The sequence below is a fragment of the Hermetia illucens genome, chromosome 5 (assembly GCF_905115235.1).
Source record: "Hermetia illucens chromosome 5, iHerIll2.2.curated.20191125, whole genome shotgun sequence".
In the NCBI taxonomy this organism is placed as follows: Eukaryota; Metazoa; Arthropoda; class Insecta; order Diptera; family Stratiomyidae; genus Hermetia; species Hermetia illucens.
Genome location: NC_051853.1, coordinates 100,711,895 through 100,729,404, shown reverse-complemented (window position 1 = coordinate 100,729,404; position 17,510 = coordinate 100,711,895).

Here is a 17,510-nt window from a genome sequence, read left to right as displayed (position 1 = left end):
CGTCACGGTGGCGTATAAGTCCTAGATTTAATTGGGGGAGCGGCGATCTGGGCGTGCGGTCGAAGTGATTTCCAACGCTTTGGCCCTCGAGTGGGGTAACAGAGAAACAAATCCAAAGGAACGCAACATATTAGAAGCTTTTGCGCAGTTGAATATAATTTCCGCCAAGGAAGCTCATATACTCACCTTTCGAAAAGGGGGACCTTCTCAATCGTTAACCTAACCCTTATCACCCTTGCACTGGCAAGTGCTGTGTCCTGCTATGCCAGCGAAGGCTACATAATGAGCTAGGCAACCTCCGATCAGACTTCAATCGAGTTAGATGAATGGCTCAGAGGGTGATAGGTAGGATCAATCAGGGGCAAGAAGCCCGCGTCTATTACGAAGCCTGCAAAACCCTCAAGCTGGCCATCCAACGGAGCAAGAAGGAATGATTTATGGAGCTCTGCTCAAGAACGGGCGAAAACGTGAGGGGGAGTGCCTACAGAATCGTGATGGGATGATTTAAAGGCCGTTCATTTCACCAACCAATAACCTATGAGTAAAACGAAGGCACTGACAGTTTCTAAAAGCTTTTGGATGTGGCAGCAATTCCATCAGCCACTAGAGACGAGTTGAAGTAATACCGAGTAGGGCCCTTAAGCTTGCCGTGATATTCAGACCTGACATGCTCGCTGAGCTGGTACCACCGTCTAAGGCGGCTTAACTTCCAGGTGAACTATTCTCCAACAAATAGAACAAAATGGTGCAACTCATGGCGATGAACTGACCCAGTTTGTGAACGGAACAGGTCTAAAGAAGAAGAAGAAGAAAAAGAACTATCCTGCTTCAATTCTACACGTTTTCTGTACGCTATACGGGAAATGATAGAGTGGGTAATCTACAATAAATTACCCTCGGTTGTTGAGAGAAAAGGAGGTCTAGCAAATCAGCAGTATGGGTTTCATAAAGCCAGATTAACCATGAATGGCAGAAGATGCAAATCACGCAAACGGGAAGTACCAGCAAATATTGCCTGGAAGTAAACCTTAAAACCGTAAGAAGGCCAATTTGATTCTATTACGGGGAACTCTAACGAATATTGAGTCTCCCGCCTATTTTGCAATCATTTACAAGAACGAATGTTCTGGTATAACAAGGGTGATAGGCTCCAGAAGAACGGTCTCGGCGCACCTCGAAAATGCCGAGTTACACTCATGTAAAAGAATCGGTACTGTGAATGGTTGGCTTGAAAGTTCTGCTCTGACACTTACAGAAAAAGAATCCGAAGCAGTCGTCGTCATCAATGGAACACTCGAGCTTGAGAAAGGTCACTTACTGAACCATGCGAAACTCTAAAAAATAATTCAACATACTAAGGAAGAAATAAGAAGATACCGTGACAGTACATAATGTGTTTTTTTTTTGTTTTTAACGATTTATTCCTTTTATCGAATATTCTTGGATAGAAACTAACAACAAGTTTTCGAATCTCACAACTAAAATGTATTCCTTGTCTATCCCATAGAATACATTATTCCAAGAAAATGATGGTGGCTACGGAACATTTTCGTTCAATCTTTTATTTATATTCTAGAATGTTCAATTTTTTTAATTCGATGGAAATGACCTCTTGCTAAGAGGTTGGGATGGAAGCTAACTCTCCTTTATACTTCGTCACCTGGAATGTGTCCTCCTCATTCACTATCAAAATTTTTAAGTCTCTCGGATGTTGACATTTTTCACATACCAAATTGCACCACAATTCGTCGTAGGTGTATGGTGCAGCCTGCGAATCGGAGTGGATACTTAAAATACCAATATCGTCTGCAAATATTTAGGTGATCAGGTTAGTCTCAGTTGGCAGATCCAATGTATAAATGAAAAAGTGTCGGTCTAAAGCCAGTGCCATGAAGAACTGCAGCTTCGAGGTAGTAATCACTACTTTATCATGAATTCTTGCTCCAGAAGAAAAAACTCCAAAGTTCCATAGCAGTCTACTGGAAGCATTTTTTTTTTCATTATTATATTATAAAGTTAGACGTTCGCGTTACGTTCAGAAGACTGCTGAGCAATCCTTCCTATCCTCCAATACCCTTCCTACCAGTGAACTGGCTCTATTTTACCATACTTCCTTGGAAAGCCAAACGGGTGCTGTGGAATCCTTTCTTTCTCGATAGATATGGTGCGATTATACATACATACAATCCCTTCCGTTCGTTGATCCACATCCATGACTCCGCAGTCAGTCGGATCTTGTGACGGTTTTTCTTGACGTGGACGACAACTAAGCAGCGCCGGAGAGAGGGAGAGAGAGAATATTTAATGGTGGCCCAATACTCGTCAACATTCTCAGATGGATTATTTAAGGTATCTGTCGTCCGAGCAGCAAGATAGCTCTTACACTGTTGAATGAGAGCTGGACCATAAAATTATTCGTTCGATGTTGAACTTTTAGGGTCGTAGCTCTTCAACCTTGCGTGATGCGCTGGTCCCAACACGCAAACGATGGCGAGCAATGGTGATCCATTTCGAGGCCGATGGTCGAACTGCTCAAACTGATTGCTCATTCGATACTGAAATCGAGTTAATCTTATCACAGGCTCCACCACTGACGAGGTGGTGAAAACCAAAGCAATGCACGAACTTCAGGCCGTTATCGTTACGGCTGCCAAGACCGTATTTCCGATCAAGTCCACAAGCAAGTTGTTGTCACCGCCCACCTTGGTATTCAGATTACTTACCATATTCGCAATGCCATCTTCAAGAGGACTCTTCCGCGCTGCGTTCATTTTTTTATAGAGTGTCTCCTTGTTCTCTGCATTGCAAGTCTCCGTTGATAGCAAACCCTTGCCGATCAAATATTCCTCATTATGGATTGGAATCTTGCAGGCAATGTTTTGTCCGAACCCGGCTCCTAGGTATCTTGTGGTTTCCGTAAATGCTAATCAATCGCCGGATTCACTCTTGCCTCCGCCTGGCTTCCGAAGTGCTGCAAAAGGGAACGGACTGTTCCCAAAGTGCCACCACTTAACTTCACTCAACACTAGAATGCTCAGCCTGCAACGCTGGAACTCATTATCAAGTTGGGAAAATGGAATCTTTTGGGAACCCTTGATTCGGGGGTTTTCAGGGATCCCGTTTAGTCGCATTTCATGAGAAGCAGGGAACACTATGAACCGAGTCACTCCGAATACTATTGGGCTTGGAGCTGTCTTTGCTGGAATATGTGATGAGGATAAAAATTGCTTACTTTACGTAATCATTTCCTAATTTCAGAATTTATCCGACCAACAAATCTATTTTTATAAAAAGCATAATCATCTAGGCTCCCAGATATTCCTTATATTCAGAATATGCGTGATAGTATGAATGTTGTAAGATGCTCATGAACCACAGGTCAGATAAGGCCTTAGCAGAAGTTCTATCCAAACTGTATTTTCACGCGTTTGAGAGTGTTTAAATGATTCCTTTCCCGGGAAAACTTGTAAGATAAGCTTCCATTGGAATCACTAATAGCGGTGTTTTATTTACTCGTAACGTTAACGAAACCATCAGTCATCTCTTATTTATGTCAGTAGAATGTCCGGACTAGGTTTTGTTTACGCGGAAGCGTTATATTTCGTGTAGTGCATTTACTAAAGATATTTTTTTTTTGTAAACAGATGACTTTTTCTGACTTTTTTCTTGGACCATAAAATTAAATTAAAATTGAATAATATAGGAAAAGTTTCAGAATAGACAATTATTAAAAAAGGAATAAGAAGTGATGCGTGAACCGAAACGTCTGTTCTAGCTGACGAAAAAGTAAAGCAAGTCTGGTATGCAAAATATTTTGAGGAACAACTTTCCCAGCATTATCCCAAGGAACAGGCTCGACGAGAAGGAATAGAATACTGAATGCAGCTCGGTAAAATGGTTTTTGTAGGTTTACTTTTGAACACATTTTAAGCCGTTTTTCCTGGGTAACGTAATAAGTGGGAATTGCATGATTATACCATCGAATACGCTTCTTTCGCAGTTCTTACGTTAAGGTATCGGTTACAGAAGACGACGATTGTTGGACGCGACTTCGTGCACATTGCACTGATGAATGAGGAAATTTGATGGCGTAGGTCAACATTATCTGAGAACATTGATCCAAGATACTTAAATCACTCAGTTATCGGCAGTTTGAACAAGTTACTCTGGATTAACCTTGTTTGCGAAAATGCCAGCTGCATAAAGCCATTGGTAAGTAGCTGGACGGCGCATATCCAGAGTGGCAAGGCACATAAGAAGGACAAACATGAGTGACAAGAGGGTGCTCCCTTGATGAATATCCAAAAGGATCCGGATTCCAATAAAGTAATTTAACCCATCACAAGCATTCATTTGCCATTAAGTGTTGTTGCGGTGGATACCAGATGAGTTTATGTAGTACATTCTGAACCGCCTTCTCTAGCCTTAGGAATGAAACGCAGAAGGCACATATTTCTCATAGTGTTTCTTCCCGTGGAGCCGCCCAACGTATATTGTCTCATTAGTTCGGCAGTTTTTGATAAACCCGCGAATGCGATTGTCAAAAAAGCGCTGAAAAACCATCCTCGTATATGATAATTGCCAAATCGGATGGTGAATTGCACATTTTGCGGTGTTGCCCTCCCAGATTAGAACGATCGTTCTCTTTTACAGTCAGAACCTCAATAACGCGTTTGAACAACTGAGTTAAAGCACTGGATCCCAGCTCTTCTCTACCCAGACCTTAACTGAATTGTCATCAGATCCAGTTGCTTCCTCCGGTTTCATTCTATTGATTGCCTCATCGATTTCTGTAACGCTGATTAGCGGAATTGCCCCAGATGTCAGTAGTGCTTTGGGAAGCAACGGATGAAACAAGCTCCTGTCCGACGCAGCTGAACGATTCGTAAGCAATGTGCCGTTTTTATCATTGAGGCAATAAAAGTACTGGATATCCAGTGTGCGCTCCAATGTGAATGTCAAGTTTATGGTTGAAGTCTTTGTAGCAGACTGCTCGGGTAACCTTCCTTGCTTCAGGGTTCGTATTCTTCTCAATTTTGAATGTTTTTTAATGTTGAAATAGTTTTGCCTTCGTAGTTGGCAAAAATCCACTATAGTTATTGCAGATTTTAAAGAAGGAACAAATATTTTTTTGTTTTTATTTTTTAGAGGTTTGATTTTTCTCTTTACTGTTCCATTCAACTGTAGTATCCAGGCTTTTATATAATTTTCGCTTGTATGTGCGTGGATTAGTGTTAGCCACTATAACTTCCTCAATGTAATCTGCAACTATGACCGTCCAATAAGTTCTTAATACTCTCATTGCGTTTTCAATCTGATAACCTGATAATCGGACTTCTGTTTCCAAAATTACCTTCAACTTTAATTTAAAAAAAAAATAGCCGGTGTAAGTTGAAAATTCATGCATGAGCTGTATTCAGCAAGGGGATTTCAGTGATTTATTATGTATTGTTTACTCCTGGTGAGGCTTAGGTAAAATTGATGGGGTGCTCAAGAAGATGAGCTCTGAGAGATTCCAATTGAACGCAGAGAAGATGAAGATTCATTGGACTTTCCTGGAAGTACATGCACAATAAATCTCAGAGAGTGCCACAGGAGCTAACTCGGAACATAGAGAAATACTTCGATTTGTTTTTGATGAAAATATGTGGTTCTTTGCACTCAATGGTTACACTTTATTTCATTTATAGAACGCATCTACCACAACGAGTTCCATGAAAATTATTATATTTTTTTATTTCGCATTAGCACCTACTGTTTTTCGCAAGCAAGCTTTCAACTAGATAACGTGAGTGCGATACGCACTACTTATGATCTGGAAGAAAATTTTTTGAGCTAATATATGTATGTATGATCCAATAATGAAAATAGATAGCAGACATATTTAGTTATCATATCTGATGATATGAATGAAATGAATAATTAGTTCATGGAGATATGGTTACGTTTGCTGCCTCTTTTATTGGGCGTGTCAATATGCTTGGGATCGTCGTTCGAGCAGTATTCGAAAAGGTGGTAATACTTCAATTCAAAAAGGCTTTCATACTGATATTAACTGCAATTTCGGTTGTAAGGAACAGAATGGAAAAGTGGCAGATATGTTTCTTGCACTCATCGACAAGCAAGCATCCATTTGATGTATACGTGCATTGCCCGTTATCCGAAGCTAAACTTTCTAATAGCAGCGAGCTGCTAGTACAGATCTAAAGGTAAGTACCACGCATACCATGGACATATTTTAAGTCTAGCCCCCTATTCAATTCAGAAGGCCAATGGCGCATACAGATTTGATATTATTGGTGTGCGGAAACACGGCCAATCATATAGTTTCGGGATTTGTATTCGGGAAGAAATGCTCCGCCGTAAACACCAAAATAGATGAATGAACGCCGAATGGCCACGAGTTTTTAAGGCTACAAACTTAATAATCTTCACCGACGGGTCGGTCATATAAGGATATTTTCGCGATTGAAACCTGCGTATGGAACTGACTCAAACGCTTGGAAAATGACAAATATATTTCAGGCAGAGACATATAGCCTTATCTTGGCAGTGGAAAAATCTTTCTGAGAATGTGGATCGGCACTGTTATTATCATCATCAACGGCGCAACAACCGGTATCCGGTCGAGGCCTGCCTTAATGGGGAACTCCAGACATCACGGTTTTACGCCGAGGCCCACGAATTCGATATTCCTAAAAGCTGCCTGGTGTCCTAACCTCCGCCATCGTTCCATCTGAGTCAGGGTCTGCCTCGTTTTCTTTTCCTACCATAGACATTTCCTTTATAGAATTTCCGGGCTGGAGCATCCTCATCTATACGGATTAAATGACCCGCTCGCCGCAACCTATTGAGCCGGGCATTATCGACAATCAGATGGTCGTGGCATCGCCCATAGATTTCGTCGTTATGTAGACTACGGAATCGTTCATCCTCATGTAGGAGGCCTAAAATTCTTCAGAGGATTTTTTTTTCGAATGCGGCCAAGATTTCGCAATTTTTCTTCCTAAGAACCCAAGCTTCCGAGGATTACAGGCAAGATTATAGTCTTGTACAGGAAGAACTTTGACTCTATGGTGGGACGTTTCGAGCAAAACAATTTTTGTAAACTGAAATAGACTCTGTTGGCTGACAACAACCGTGCGCGGATTTCATCATCGTAGCTGTTATCGTTTGTAATTTTCGTCCCTAGAAAGGAGAAATTATCAATGGTCTCAAAGTTGTAGTCTCTTACCTTTATTCTTCCTGTTTGACTAGTGCGGTTTGATGTCGTTGGTTGGGCGGTTTTTGGTGCTAACGTTGCCACCATATATTTTGTCTTGCCTTCAATGATGTGCAACCCAAGATCTCGCGCGGCCTGCCCGATCTGGATGAATGCAGTTTGTACGTCTCGGGTCGTTCTTCCCATAATGTCGATATTGTTAGCATAGGCCAGTAGTTGGGTGGATCGTACCCCTCGCTTTTATCTCTGCAATCACGGATCACTTTCTCGAGGGCCAGGTTAAAGAGGACGCATGGTAGAGTATCCTCTTCCTGTAGACCGTTGTTGATGTCGAATGGTCTTGAGAGTGATCCTGCTGCTTTTATCTGGCCTCGCACATTGGTCAGGGTCAGCCTAGTCAGTCTTATCAATTTCGTTGGGATACCGAATTCCCTCATAGCCGTGTACACTTTTACCCTGGCTATGCTATCATAGGCGGCTTTAAAGTCAATGCATAGATGGTGCAACTGGTGTTCATATTCCAACAGTTTTTCCATCGCTTGCGCACAGAGAAAATCTGATCTGTTGCTGATCTGCCCGAAGTGAAGCCTCTTCGATATGAGCCAATGATGTTCCGGGCGTATGGGGCTATCCGGCCTAACCAGATAGCGGAGAATTTCTTCCAGGTGGTACTCAGCAACCTGATACCTCTATAATTGTTGCACTGTGTGATATGTCCCCTTTTTATGTATGAGATAGATAATGACTCGTTGCCAATCGTCAGGCATTAATTCGCTGTCCCACATCTTGAGCACAAGTTGATTAACCACTTGAAGTAATTGGTCGCCTCCATATTTAACCAATTTGGCTGTAATTCCATCGGCTCCTGCGACTTATGATTTTTAAGCCGTTGAGTTGTACGGACTGTTTCTCCTATACTTGGTGGTGGCAGTATTTGTTTATCGTTTTCAGTTGGCGGCATGTCCACCTCGCCAATGTTCTGGTTGTTCAGTAATTCATCAAAGTACTCAACCCATCGCTCTAATATGCCCATTCTGTGGGAAATCAGATTTCCCTCTTTGTCTCGGCAGGATGAGCATCGAGGTGTGTAAGGTTTCATCCTGCTGACTTGTTGGTAAAACTTCCGCGCCTGGTGCGGTTGCTCCCTGTACTTTTCTAGTTGACGGACTTGTTGGTTCTCCCAGGCTTCCTTCTTCCGTGCGTGAAGTCGCTTCTCCTCTCGCCGGAGTTCGTGGTAAGTCGCTGCGCGTGGCCGCGTTCTTTGAGAATGTAATATTACTCGGTATGCAGCATTCTTCCGTTCTGTTGCTAGCTTACATTCATCGTCAAACCGGCCTTTCCGACTTTGTTTGCGGTTAGGGCCAAGTATATTTGTGACTGTATCAATGATTCTTCAGGTGGTTCTGAAGATCATTTGTTGTGCTTCATCTCCAGGACCTCTGTTGGCTGCGGTTATTGCGGCATCCATTTCCCTCTTATAGGTGTCGCGGAGGGTTGTGTTGTGAATGGCTTCAGTATTCACTCTCACCTGATTGTCAGAGAGGATTGTGGATGGTGTTGTTATTCGAGCGTGGAGCAACATGCCCACGAGATAGTAGTCCGGTTCTGTATTTTCCCCCCTATATGTTCTGACATTCATCAAGGCTGAGAAAAGGCGGCGTTCAATCAACATGTGGTCAATTTGGTAGAAAGTGGTCCCATCTGGAGAGGCCCGCGTATATTTGTGGACCGCTTTCCGCGCAAATCAGGTACTTCCGACAACCATTTCGTGCGATACTGCTAACTTGATAATCCATTATCATTGGTATCCTTATGTAAGCTATGGGAGCCGATGTATCGCCTGAATACGGGCTTCGTCCGTATTTGGCTGTTCAAATCTCCAAGTATGATTTTGACATCATATCTGGGACAGGCTTTGAGGGTTGTTTCTGGTTCCTCGTAGAAGGTATCCTTCTCCGACTCTGCAGTCTCCTGTGTAGTGGCGTGAACGTTAATAAGGCTTATATTTCTAAAGTGGCCCCGCAACCGCAGAGTACATAGCCGTTCGCTTGCGTTTTCAAAGCCGATAGCAGCATATTTCATTTTTTGGCGGATTAAGAAACCTACCCCGAGCATGGTTTGTCGGATGGCCCTGTCCAACTATCTTCTGCAACGGTGCTGCTGCTTTTACGTCAGCCCTATATTGGGCAGGGGATCGGCTAGCTGCTTGGCAACTCCATCTCTGTATAGGGAGTGCACCTTCCACGAGAATATGCGCAAATTGTTATTCCGTTATTGTTGCCGGGTTCGTCGTTGTAAAGTCCTTCCTGTCGGAGGCTCCTGTTGTGGATTCGTAACAAGTTCTTTTCCATGTAGGGTTGTCAGCCCTTTCCAACACCGAACCTGGAGGACCAGTTGATACCAGTTGTCCCGTTTTTAGGCGCGAGAGACTCGCCTTCACCATTGTCCGTGTGCAGCTTTTCATTAAGAGAGCTCCCAGCGATCACCACGAGGATGTGGAGATAGGGTTTGGTAGTAGAGCTGTTGATGTTGGTTCAGCAGGCGTTTCCCAGGTTTCATGCTCCATCGTGGGTATTAATCCACGTTTCGCCCTGGGACTTATATTACCATCAGCCCCATATAAAGCAAGTGGGGTTGGAGTAGCCACCAATTTCTGAAACTAGCAAACTGGTCATGATTTGCGATTCGCTTGTAATCAGATAGATTGGGTCGTGAGAAATCTGGCTCCATAATGATGAGACTAGAGCTGATATTTGACATCAGATCATCCACTGCCAAATTTGCTCTGAATTGTGAAGTTGGAAGCTATCATGCAGCTGAGTTGGATTCTAATTCTAATTCCTGCGGGAAGACAAAAATCTTCCGTCTTGGCTGTGTCTGGCCAATGTAAGAAAAAAAAGGAGACGATCCTACACTTCATATGTAGCTACTCAGGCGGCTCAGACCTCAAATCTCATTAGTATGGTTTTGTTGAAAATTAGCCGATTTACCTGTGTGAGAGTAATTGATTTAAATGAAGCTTGCAATCATGAAGGATTGTAAATCTGCCTTCTGCGGTTGCTTCCTGAGGATGAAAATCGACCGTCCCAGTTTAAGAAGGACATAGACTCTGTACTTGAAATAGCAACAAAGATAGACTTTTCACTAGAAACGGATGTCTAATATCAAAAAACTAAAATTAAGTCACATAGCGATCAGCAGGTAATTATTTTTAACTATGAAAGCAGCCACATGGTAAGAAAGCAGTGAACCCAAAGTCGAGAGGAAAATCAGGCTGGTTTAGTGCTGAATGAGCAACCCTATTAAGGCTGGCGGCGCCATGGGAAAAGCTCACCATGTGGCACAATGCACAAGGTATGTAACGGGCCCATACCTAGGAGATGAACACTCTCAAGGAGAAGATACACGTATTGGTGGAATTTGGAACTGACCACCCGTCGAGCTATGCAGCGGAGCAAGAAGGAATACTTTAAAGAACTCTGCTCATCCTTGGGAGAGCGTCTATTGAATTATAATGAGACGACTCTTCCCCGCAAATCACGCGACTTACCCTGGTTTTGAAAATCATTCAGGAATTGGCACTGACACTTTTCAGAGACCTCTGGATGCTTCCTACAGTAACCACAGACGAACTACTAGAGAGTAGCCGACAGCAAAACTCAGGGCGAGGACGTCATACTAAGCAGGTCTCTTAAGCTTAGACATATCCGCTGAGTTGTTCGAAACCTGCATATTCGAGGTGATATCCTCTGCTGGATGGAAGTGCTGAGTGCCTAAGGCTGGCAAACCTCCAGATGAGCCATCATCCTATAAACCTATGTGTCTACTGGACATTGTGGGGTAAAATGTTAGAATGGGTAATCTATAATAGATTATTCCTGGTTCCTGAGAACTAAGAAAGTCTTTCAGTTCGCCTGTATGTGATCAACCACTGATGCCATCAAATTGGTTACTGCCTTGGCCGGAATGCGATTTACTGACAGGGTATTTCCAGGAAATACAGAGTGGAGCTAACACTAGACTTGGGAAATGCGGTTAATATCGGTCAGTTGAAGGTTGATACGAAAATCCCTGACAACGACTAGCGTTCTCACCAACCGTGGCTTTAGTTTTTCATTGATGACGAATTGCAACGGGTATTCTACAGGCCTCTGTACTGGGTCTACCAATGTGGAACATTATGTACAATGATGTATATAAAGAAGTAAGTTACGCCAATGATATAGCAATGGTTGTAGCGCAAAGCATCTAGATGACATTGAATTATACTCCTGCAAACGAATCAGTACTGTTAAGGCCAAGGTAGAGAACTTTGGACTGACACTTCCCGACGAAATGAAATTATGTCCGCATTAGAAATGGCAATCACAACATCATTTACAAGCCGGCCATTAGCTACTTAGCAATAGCGATAGGTATCTAGCTAAATTTTAAACAATACGTAAAGTATGCTTGTAACAAAGATGCGTATGGCGCTGGCAACGTGCCGCAAAATACTTGTAGACTACTTGCAATCAACGCGGTAATCTCTGCACAGACAGCCTATAAACTGAGTGCCGTCTCTCGAAAGTCAGCGCGGAGGATGTGTTCGGCAGCATTCGTCATCTCAGGTAAGATGCTGATTGGCATCTTGGCAGATGATCATAACTTTTCTTCTGGTTCTTTAGCTTTCGTCCAGTTCACAAGCGGGGTCTAGTCGTCGTGATCGGTTGCGTCCTTTCACCGCCCCTCTTTGTTCTTGTAGTAAACACTGTCATACGGCACATCCAACGGTCAGAGCCTTATACACTGCCTTATGCAAATGGTGTTGTCCTGGCGTCTTATAGCGTCTTATAGAACAAGAACAAAGAGAAATGGTGAGAGGGGGCTTCCTCGATAAATGCGGACAGAGACATGAAGCGATTTGAATACACCCGTCATACTTTACCTTTCGGATCGTGGTATAGCAATTAAACCCTGCGACCCTGATATCATAGATTATAGCAGATTAGGTAATGTGGCACATGGTCTAACATTTCCGTCAGAGGGCGATGCTTCTCAAGGTTTTTCTCCATGAGTAACTTCGTAGCGTGTATTGCGTTAGTAGTTCGATTGGATTGGATTGCAGAAGTGGAGGATGAACAAATTCTTCAGTTGAAATCTGCTCGAAATATTCTCGTCATCTAACCATCGTGGATCGTCAGTTCGTAAGTAAAGTACTGCTCTTGTCGTTAATGTAACAGAAATGTTCGATATCCTGTGTGGGTTCGTGTCGGCTTTTAACAAGTCGATATAGATCTCTCTCACCATCCCGAGTGTCTTGTTTATCATATAGATCTCTGTAATGGATCGTTCAGGTAACAATGATTGGTTTCTTTGTTTTATCGTCGAGAAACCTGTAGTAGAGGCGTTTCTGTTCACGGACCTTCATTTCAACATAGTCATTCAAAAGTCAAGTATCTCGGTTGATGAACGACTTACCTGGCTTGCGGACCTAAAGGGTTGCATATCCCGATTTGTCGATCGTGTCTTCAACTTGGTTCCACGATTCCTCTATATCTGTAATGGTTGGTAATCGCGTAAATGAGATCGTTTCTTCTTTGTTCGCACGAAGTCAGCGCAGTCAGCGACGGTGATAAAATGTCGCTGTCGTATAAGAATATAGTCCATTTGCGTTTTACTGCTCCCACTATAAAATGTAGAAAGATGAAACAATCGTTTGATGAACTATGCATTCACAATTACAAGGTAATTGCTGTTCGCAAAATCGACTATATGCTCGCCACCCTCATTGCGCGGTCCAAACCTTTTTCCTCATGGTACCTGATGCCATTTGCCTTTTGCATATCCATTAAAGTTTCCTGTCATCAAATCGTTCGACTTGTTTAATGGTGTCACTGAAACCCTCTGAGATGGCAATGCCAATACCAAATTGAGTGTATGGGCTACCAAAATAAAGAAGTTTATATCCATTTTTACCGTGTTTGCGCTCGATGTCGCAGTTTTTGGAACCAGGGGGAGGAGGTTTTCTATAGGTATTAAGTATCAGTACATCTTTTCCGGAGGGCTCTTGTCTTTTCCTCGATTTTTCCAGTGAGAAAGCCAATATTTAGCGTATTCGAACTAATTACATCCTGACGATGTTTATGCGTCGAAAATCCTTGTACATTTCGGATCGGGGCCCGTTTTGCCGTGGCGAATGAGGTGGACGCCCTAGCATTTCTCCGGAGCTTGCGACTCAATAGGATTGTTTGTTGCGGATATTGGATGCATTTTTTGGTCGGCCTGTCGCGCGACCTACCACCAAGAGAGATTAGGTAGGATTTAGCATAGTGGAATAACTCCAGCTGGACTTTATTTATCTTTTCCTCTGATCTCAGCACTTAATTTTGGTTTTGCTGAGTACAGTATAAAGTACGCTGCTTCAAACCTTCCTCTTTTACTTGGTCTTGTAGTCAGCATGCTATATAAATAATATGGCTGAGTTTTAGATAGTTTTATTTCTAGAAGACAGAAACAGTCAACAGTCAAAATCCCTTATGTACAGGTAGACATGTTGGTGCGATGTGAGAGCGTTAAACAAAGACACCAACTCCATTCCTTGTTATGCCATAAAGAAACACGTATTATTGAGCAGTGGGGAAGGCGGTTAGTATTTCGGGAACCCCTGGAGGGAACTGTAGCACATTTCAACGAACCGACTGCGAAAGTGTGCGATCATGGTGACGCCACTTAGGGGATAATGGTAAATATATGTGTGGAGGGTGCGGAAGCTGGATCAAAAAGCCACGTAGGGATCAAAATACTAGAAAGAATATTGAAATGTCTCACAACTAAAATGGTTGCCAACGAGGAAACAGAAAAGCTGACACAGCGCTTTCTTTATATCCTACTAAAACGCGCAGCGAAAGTCAATGAACGCCAAAGGTATCAAGGACAAACACAGCACGAAGCCATAAAGCATATGATGAGCTATTGGAATCGGGAATCTGATTCGCAAAAAGTGTCTCAGGGATCCTAAGTACCACCTAATCGTATTGTTATCGACCTGCCATCCGGCAAAAGAGGGCGGGAGAAGATGGAAATCCGCTAGGAAATTGACAAGCGAAGAGAAACAAGTCGGGAAACCGGAAACTGGACGCTTCAGGTATGAAAGGTTTTGTATATTTCTTTTATAATAATATATCGTTTGAGTGTGTAGCAAAGGTGAAAATTCTCCGAGAGAAAGTTGTTATCTCCAGCAAGAGCAATCTGTCGTACGCGGAGATGAATGTCACAGTACGGATCCAAGAACATGAGGTCTATGTAAAGTGTAAAGATGTCAATGAAATTACATCGAAAGAAGAAATATTCATTGGCTGCTTAGAACAGTTTAAGTTAGAGGTTCATTATGAATTTACAAAAAGCCTATGGTAGTACTCAAATGTCCACAGTGCGACTACCAATAACCGCAGCGTAGAAATTGTTGTAGACTGTTGAAAGCCCGAATTGGATGGGTGGTCTGCCGTTTGAAAGGGCAGACTTTATTGAAAAAGTGCTTCAATTGCCTCATATTTGGCAGCTTCACGAAAGCGCGTATTAGCGGCATCGATCGGATTGACAGAAGGTGTGGAGGAAAAGGTAGTATTGCCAGAAAATTCAGTATGGAAATCAAAAGCCTATTGTACCAAGTTAAGGAAGGATGAGATTATCGATATATTGCTGGTAGTGGTAAATGCTGAATTCTCGGCATCATTGCGGTCACTGTAATGAAAAAATGAACTTTATTCAAATAAACCTCATTAATTGCAGGGGAACCCAGAATTTACTTGAACAGACTATTTAACAACCTAAGGTAGAAATTATCATAATAACTCTAACGAAACCGTGACAACGGTAGCGAAGCAGAATACCCAAAGCCGAGAAAGACATTAGGCTGACTGCAAAAGCATTGGATGAGCAAACTAGACCAATCTATCTTGCTAACGGTCCCATTAAAAAAGCTTTCCACGTAACACCATACGTCTTCATGACATGTAATTTGTCCATGACTAGCAGATCGACATTTCCTAGTACAAAACCCCACTACCAGTGGGGTCACTTTCTGAGCTCTTTGAATATGACGGCAATTCCGGCAATAAACACACACCATGTATTAAATATTTGCAGCAGAATAGACATCACCAAAGCTCCGTCGCCGTGAAATTCAGACCGAACATGTTCCCTTAAATGTTCAAAGCATTCATGTCCGGGGGCATATTATAACAGCATGGAAGCAGCAGGTTGTTCTCCTACAATGGTATGTCTCTTTTCTCTTGCGCTTGTATATACCTTTACGCTCCTTAGCAAGAAAGGCAACAGGGATCGCCATCAGGGCGGTTCAGACACAGTACGGTACGTAGACACTACCTGCAATGCTTTCAGTCCAAGAATGTCAGCCCATTCCTCTGCGTTAGGCAGTCTACGTTGAACTCAACAGCCTGCTAGACGTAGGGCCCAATATTTCCCGTTACCCGACGAAACTGAAGTTGCAGCCTTGTTCAATGTTATTTTGATTTGCTCAAAATAGTTTATCTTTGAGTCGAAACTCAGTCTAAGGTACTTTACCATTGGCTTTAACTCAATTATCGGCTCGCCTTCTCGAGTACTTTCCCGATAGCGTCAAGCATTCAAAGGGCTGCTTTTCCCTTTGCCGATCTCATTAACTTCTTTCGAGAAGGGAAAATGCCCTCTTTCAGGAAAGCGTTGAATGCGCCGAACAGGGGGTTCTGGGGGCGTTTTGTTTTTCATAGTGACGACTAACTCTTTCAACTCTTTTGTGGAAAAAAAATGTGCAGTCCTCGCCACTCGCGTCACCATCCCGCGCAATGCGGTCCATCTGCTCGGCCTTAAGTGAACAGCGTTTCTGCAGGGCCTTAATTTCTCGTTTGTGCCCCCAGGTTATCTCGTCATCTGTTTATTGTGTTGCGGAATCTTTGTTCGGCTGATTTCTGCTCTGTCATTATTAATAGACCAGTAGCTTACTCCAAGCAACAATTTTTATTTTACTGTCTACTGTCTATTTCGGGAGCAACTTACCTACCCCCTTCATCAGTGCAAAGCTAATGAAAACAATTGCGATTATACGGTTCTTTTTATATTTAAACATTGATTATCTAAATTACTTGAAAAAAATAAACAAACATTAAATTGTTAACCTAATTACCTGTTAATTATCGCGGCGAGTATAATTAATTTTGAGGGTCAATTACCGGAATCTGTGTTTAATAACCCCATCGCGTCTTCTCTCAAAATTTCTTGACTTTCCCAAGGGTCAAAGGTTGTCGTTGTATGACGCTTGAGCTCAAGATTTTCGCATTGAATAGTATAGGCTTCTTCGGCTACATACGCTGCCACTGATGATCTAATGCACGACTTTTGTTTCCGAACACTACTTACCGCTTCCTTGATGTGTTCATTATTATTCTCCCGGTCGTTTAAACGCTGTATCAATCGTGTGACTGGGTGAGTGTGTGACACTCCTCCCTAAGGCGTCTATACTAAAAAATGTCACCCCTAAAAACCGAATCAAGACAAAACCATCGCCAAGGTCTTGGGAAGGAACTCTAAGGTCGCTGCCGCCCCGAACCCAGATGGCGGCGATACCTGATATATCGAAGTGCAATGAAGCTGGGTCCTTGTTTGGGTACTGTTCTCTAGTGAGCATTAGATCAGTTTTGATTTCCGCAGCGAACTCCGCTAATGCGGACCTAATTCGACTAGGACTCCACCACCCTTTATTTTATGAATGGAAGATACTTCTGCTCCGCTATCTTCGGGTTTGATCCTGTAATGGATTTCACTGAGGACTTCCGCAAAAGTCTTGCCTTCCATGGGCTTCATAAGCAAAGCTGGCGGTCTAGTCTGGTGCTAGTCGCTCCACTTAGTCCTAATCGCCCAACTTTTTCGTTAAGTGCTCCATTCTTCGTGTGCACCTTCATTTTAAGCAGAGGTTTCCCTGAAGACGCGGTGTGTTTTTGCCTCTTGTCCCTCTTCGCCATCTTCTTTTGAACCCTGGAGAGTACCTGAGTGAAGTCTCTTTCAGATGCCCCTGTTTCTATTGGTTTTTCCCCAGTTCGCTATGGAACGGGCTGTCTGTGATCCGTTGGCGCTCGCGGTATTCTCAGCGGGAGGCGCGGTTGTTTCTGTTTGTCGCACATTTTCTGTTACTCTCCATGTCCGCCTGTAGTCCGAAATTCTGGCCAGGAGCTCCTCCTGTTCGATCAGCCCGTTTTTCACGCCTTTGTTGATGTTTTCATGAGGGAATGCCGCAGACCGCAACCGCTTCAAA